We start from the raw sequence: 6,267 nt of genomic DNA on the forward strand, positions 1-6,267 counted from the left end.
GCTTACGGTATATTTTTTCATTGAATAGATTGTTTCAAACTTTCACATGTATTTGTATCTTCTTCTATATATATATTTTCGGATTATTATTTCATTATTAAAATCGTAACTATATATATTATTGTAACATTTCACAAATTTAGAAAGTTTTTAAAAAATTAAACTTTCTGCTTCATAGATTTATATTATCGAGTAAATAATTAAATATTTAGTTTTTGTTTAATTTTTAAAATAAACTATATAGTTTAAATTTTGTTTTCATTGGTTTAAGGTAGTAAAGATTAATCATTGTTAGATAATATGATTTTTTGTATTTAAAAAAAGTCTTTATAATTTTAAAAGTTAACATCGATAAATATTTAACATATGAAAGTATAGTATCACAATATTAAATTATATCTATTTAATTTATATTATCTATAAATCCAATGAATCATCTATTGTTTAAATCCAATTATTGATAGTCCAATAAAAATTTATGGTAGACCCAAAATTTAAATGATAAGATTAGAGATTAAATGTAACATGACTTTCTACGAATATGTCCATTAGGTCCATTTTTTTAAAAATCACACATGAATTAAAGTTGTGACTTCTGTTTTAATATATAACTGTTTTAATATATAAGATTAATCTTATCACTTTCCATGATTTTTCAATGCATTATGTAATATCCTAAACCGGTCATAAATATTAAAGCAAAGCATACTCAGAAGACCTCTAAAGAGCAAACAAAACCATAGAGTCTCACTTTCAGTGCTTCTAACGCTTTAATAATGGAAGACTCAAGAGGAGGTTGACAAGACATGAAGATATTAAGATAAGTGGTGCGTGGTCAAATCTTATACATGCAACTTCGACCAAAAGGTAAACCCAAATTTCTATTGAATTGAAAGTTTCCCATTCAGCCAGAGTCTCCGGTCAAAACCAATCTCATACGTTCTTTTTTTTCCAATATAGCAGCAAGCTTCAAAGACTATTGCACAGTTTTTTCAAAGCTGTCCCCACATATCTTCATCTTCTTCTCTTGCAACCTCATAAACCATGCTCTTCTTCCTCTACAGTTCTGTCTGAATTTCCGCACAAGTCAACTCTCCTGTCGTAATACATTCAAAGAAGGACCATACAACAAACGGGCAGGAGGAGAAATATATAATCTAGTTTCTTCAGAAAATGGAACATAAGTCTTGATATTTTGTAGATCTAGATATCAAGAATCACAACACCAATGAAGACTATCTCTGTGTTGGTCTTCTTCTTCCTCTTTTTTCTCATCGCAGAAGCCAGGCGCAAGAAAATGGCAGATTGTGCCTCAACATTCTCTTGTGGGAGCCTCGACTTCAGGTTCCCTTTCTTTAACACAACCATGCGGTCTCGATGCGGTCTGTTCAGGCTGAAGTGCACTGATCACCAGATTTCAGAGATACAGCTAGTGGAAAAAGGGATATGGTACAAAGTGACGAGCGTCTCTCAAGCCAACACCATAACCATCACTGACCCAAGGCTTAACCAAAGCTTGGAAACAGGATTATGTACTGACTTGTCAAACTTCTCTCTTCCAGATTCTCCATGGCTCAACTTGACTACTTTGTACAAATGCAACAACAGTAGGAGGAAGAATGGTTTCACTTATGCCAATTGCAAAGAAGGAGGAAGCAGCTTGTATTACTCCGATTTGCAAGATAATTCAGGGTGTTCAGCTATCAAGACTCCAGTAAGCTGGGTGAATTCAAGAAACAAGAACGAGTTTAATCTTAATGCTACTTTCTCTCTTCATATAAACCTGCCTCGAGGCTGCCGTGCCTGCCGTAGACGAGGAGGAGAATGTACGATGGTCAAAGAAAAATTTCGCTGCCGTGGAGGAAGCAAAGGTATGCATAATGAACCATGAATGATGAATGAAACATTTGGAGATGACAATAATTCCATTTCATTCTTCTTTGTTGTAGAAGACTACCAAGGAGACGAGTTAAAGCTAGGATTAGGTAAACAAGAGAGATGTTCTGTTTTGCTACTTTAGTTTCATCTAATTCTATGACATAAAGGCTGCTTTTAAAAAGTGGTCAAGTGAAACCGACCTACATGGAACTCTTGAATCTACCTCAGAGTCTCAACTGTCCAAGAATGCATGTTTGATTTTTGCTTCTTTTTTTGTCATTGCTAAATGTCTCTTATGACTTTTTGGTTAATAAGAATGCTTGTTTGATACCATTTATTCTGCAGAGTTATTTTCATGGAAATTAGAACTCATACTTGGTACCTTAAGGTTCAATCCATTTGCAATACTCTTCTATACATAAAATTTAAATGTTGATTCTTCTTATCTTTTTTTTGCAGGAGTCTCAGCTGGTTTAACTGTGATGATCATTATTGCCATTATTGTGATCGTGATAATAGTGAGAGAAAAAAATGCTAGGAGTGATTGGAATGCCGAGAGCGTTGAAGCAGTTGTAATGTTGAAACGATATAGTTACGCAAAAGTGAAGAAGATGACTAACTCATTTGCACACGTTCTCGGGAAAGGAGGATTTGGAACTGTCTACAAAGGGAAGTTACCAGATGGAGGCGTAGATGTTGCGGTGAAGATCTTAAAGGAAGGAAAGGGAACTGGAGAAGTGTTTATCAACGAAGTAGCCAGCATGAGTAGAACATCTCATGTAAATATTGTCTCTCTACTTGGCTTCTGCTATGAAGGGAGCTAGAGAGCTATAGTATATGAGTTCATGCCTAATGGGTCCCTTGACAAGTTTATCTTCGAGAATATGTCAAGGAAGATAGAATGGGAAAGGTTATATGACATTGCGGTTGGTATCTCTCGCGGCCTGGAGTATTTACACAACCGTTGTGTATCCAGGATTGTGCATTTCGATATAAAACCCCAAAACATACTAATGGACAAGGATCTTTGTCCCAAGATTTCGGATTTTGGTCTTGCTAAGCTTTGCAAGAATAAAGAGAGCGTCATGTCAATGCTAGACGCTAGAGCGACGGTCGGATACATTGCCCCTGAAGTTTTTTCGAATAATTTTGGAGGAGTTTCGCATAAGTCAGATGTGTATAGTTATGGTATGGTGGTCCTTGAGATGATTGGAGCAAAGAATATAGAAAATTTTGGATCCAACAATAGTTCAATGTACTTTCCAGATTGGATTTATAAGGATTTTGGGAGGGGAGAAGTCATGAGGATTTTTGGAGATCAGATAACCAAAGAGGAAGAAAGAATTGCCAAGAAAATGGTGTTGGTTGGTCTATGGTGTATTCAGACCAATCCATCTGACCGTCCACCAATGATCAAAGTCATAGAGATGTTAGAGGGGGATCTAGAGGCTCTCAAGGTTCCACCTAAACCTCTCTTTTGTTTACCCACGGCAACGGTTCCTGAAACTCTTGAAGACAGTCGTCATGGGATTTCAAGCTCTTCCAAACCTAGTCAGTTTAGAAGACACGCATACTCTCTCAGCTTGTGAAGAGACTTTGCGATTTTCTAAAGAATTGGTTTAGTTACCTGTTGAAGAGAGTCAACATAACTAAAGATCTTGAGGTATTATATGAAATGAGATGATGTTTCTTGATGCAGACAATTTCTAGTTTTTTTTTCCTGGGAAGTTGTACAAAAAACTATGTGAATTTAAGCTCCTCAAAACCAGGCTTGCATGAGGTGGGTTTTGCATCAAATATATTACTTTCCATATTTTGTGCCAAACAGATTCTTATTTTGAGCAATCTTCTTCTGCATTAGTTTTGTGCTTGAAGTTTCTTGAGATATCAGAATCTCAACTTCCCTAGAAACCGAGGACTGAGTGTAGCCTTGTTGGGACGGTGGGATGGTAGAGATCAAGATCACATACCATTTTGACGATGTATTTGCTTAGTTCCACCTACTACAAACTTTATAAACGGAATTCATTTGGCTTAAATTATTTCCACAACATGGGCAAAATCGTTGAAACCCATTAAAGAAGAAAGTTATACCTGAACCAAACTTGACTTTCACGATAACCGCTAGACGTGGAAAGATTATCATTTAGTGGCTATGCAGATATATATTATCGTCCCTTTTTCCTATTGAATATCTAGAGTATACAAGACAAAGCAATGATCAGTGGACTCGTTTAGAAATGTTTTTTTTTTTTTTTTTTTTTTTTGAAATGTTGGACATTATTTAACAAAATAATAATATTGGCAGCTACATCTTATCAAATGATGTATCAATTAATACAAAATACTACTACATATTAATTGAGAAGTCACTTAAATGATTTTTGCTTAGGTGTCACTCATATAAAAAGTTTGAAAAACTTGTTATAATTTCATTGGTAGATTAGATGACTTTTAATTTTTATTTATTTTAATTATGTTCAAAAAAGAAAACTACAAAAGTAATTAATGTTAGTTGCCAATAACCCAATAATATACATATTAATTTATATTAACTAATTAAAAGATTGATAATAAATCATGATAATCAATTAGTTGCTTTAAAAAATCGTTATAATTTGATTGGTTGATCATCAAATTAAAATAAAATAAGGAATAAAATTTCTATTCTGAAATTTATTATTAAACACATCCAACAATATGATACAATTTTGGTGATAAAAAGGTAAATGTGAAAAAAATATTTAAAACAGAAGAAATTTAAAGAAAAGTAATTAAACATTTTTACATCTTTCAACATTAAAATCATTTTATCATTTTTTTGAAGCAAAGTACAAATTTGATATAATAAAAATAAAATAATATTAATGTATTTTAAGAATTTACTCTTATAAAAATTCATATCAAAGATACAATATCAGTTATACAATTTTAGATTGTAAATATTACTAAAATATATTAAAACTAGGTGGTAGGATTTCATGGCAATTATATAGGTGTTTTTCGTTAAAGTCTATTGATTTTGAAAATAAATTTATAATATTTTTTAAAAAAATTATTTGATCTTTGGATTATATAAAATTTAGATCCAAAATTATTGTTATAAAATTTAACATTACTCAAAAACTTCATAATATTTATACTTACAATAATGATGCTTAAAGAGTTGATGTATACAGTTAATGGAAAAACAAATTGATGGTTTAAAGTTCATGGAAAAATCCATATAAAATATATACATCAACTATTAGTGTTGTATTTTTTTAATAAAAATTGATACACAAACAACAAAGAATCAATACAAAGATGCTAAACAAATATTGTACTTCCTATAAAAGTTGAGTTCTTACCATATCAACTTCCTACGGGATATATAGAAATAATATGTATATCATCACTATGATGGTAAATTAAACTATATTTGTTTAGGATGCTTACAGTTTTTTTTATATGTGTAATCTATGTTTTTGAGAAAATATGTATAATATATGTTTGATGTAAAAATATGAGTGTTTTAATCTTTGGTCTATAACAAATAAATAAATAAAATTTCAGCTTCTTGGTTATTTTCATAATGTTGCTGATTTTTCTCATTCGCAAAGTGAATGGATTATTTACGTGGAACTCATGTATTAAGTCAAAATAATCTAAAACAGTAACAATTAATTATTAGTATTATTCAATTGGTGAAGATGGTTTCAGAACCAGAAGAATGACCAGCTTTTGCAAGTTATTTGGAAGATATCAAGAGTCTGAAAGAGAGCTTCGCACGATCAGAGATTATAAATGTACCAATGGCGCAAAATACAAAGGCGGATAATCTAGCACGCAGTGTTAGGAAACAACTGTCTTTCATCGTTCACATGGATCAATATCTCCTGGTGCGGTTTACAGAGTCCATAGGAGTCTGTAATGTTGTTGACAAAAAAAAAAAATTATTAGTATTATTAGATCTGAAAGGAGTTTGAGAAATATTGTGACTATAAAATAGTTGTTTTAAGAGTTGAAAAGGTTTATGATGGGAGAGATATTTATTTGTAATGATAATCTTTTATATATCTTACATCTAAATGAAAATTATATAATGGATTTTAAATTTTTTTTTTTTTTTGCAGGTATGGCTTTTATAATGACTGGATCTAAAATTAAAAGGTTTCTCACTACAAGAAAACATATTTTTTACTAGGGCAGTATTCGTTGTAAATTCGTCGTAAACGGGGTGTTACGACGAATTAACGTCGAAAGACGTTTCGTTGTTAAACGTCCGTCATAACGGAGGTTTTGTCGTAAGAAACTCGTTACGTTTACGACGAAATATATTCCTCGTAAAGCGCAGGGAAAGGATTCGTCGTAAACGCCACGTAAGACTTCGTCGTAAAGCCCACGTAA

At 32.1% G+C, this 6,267-nt stretch overlaps 1 protein-coding gene and 1 pseudogene across 1 annotated transcript in view; both read left to right on the forward strand.

Annotated features, from left to right (window-relative positions):
- Positions 1-735: 735 nt before the first annotated feature.
- Positions 736-6,267, forward strand: part of LOC106294896 (probable serine/threonine-protein kinase At1g18390) — a 40,858-nt gene continuing 35,326 nt past the window's right edge. Inside the window, exons 1-3 of the mRNA XM_013730596.1 lie at positions 736-867; positions 961-1,223; positions 5,784-5,792. The gene's annotated coding sequence lies outside the window, so the exon portion shown is untranslated. The remainder of the gene's footprint in view (positions 868-960; positions 1,224-5,783; positions 5,793-6,267) is intronic.
- On the forward strand, positions 1,177-3,703 carry LOC106294897 (annotated as a pseudogene).

This window comes from Brassica oleracea, chromosome C5, assembly GCF_000695525.1.
Source record: "Brassica oleracea var. oleracea cultivar TO1000 chromosome C5, BOL, whole genome shotgun sequence".
Classification (NCBI taxonomy): Eukaryota; Viridiplantae; Streptophyta; class Magnoliopsida; order Brassicales; family Brassicaceae; genus Brassica; species Brassica oleracea.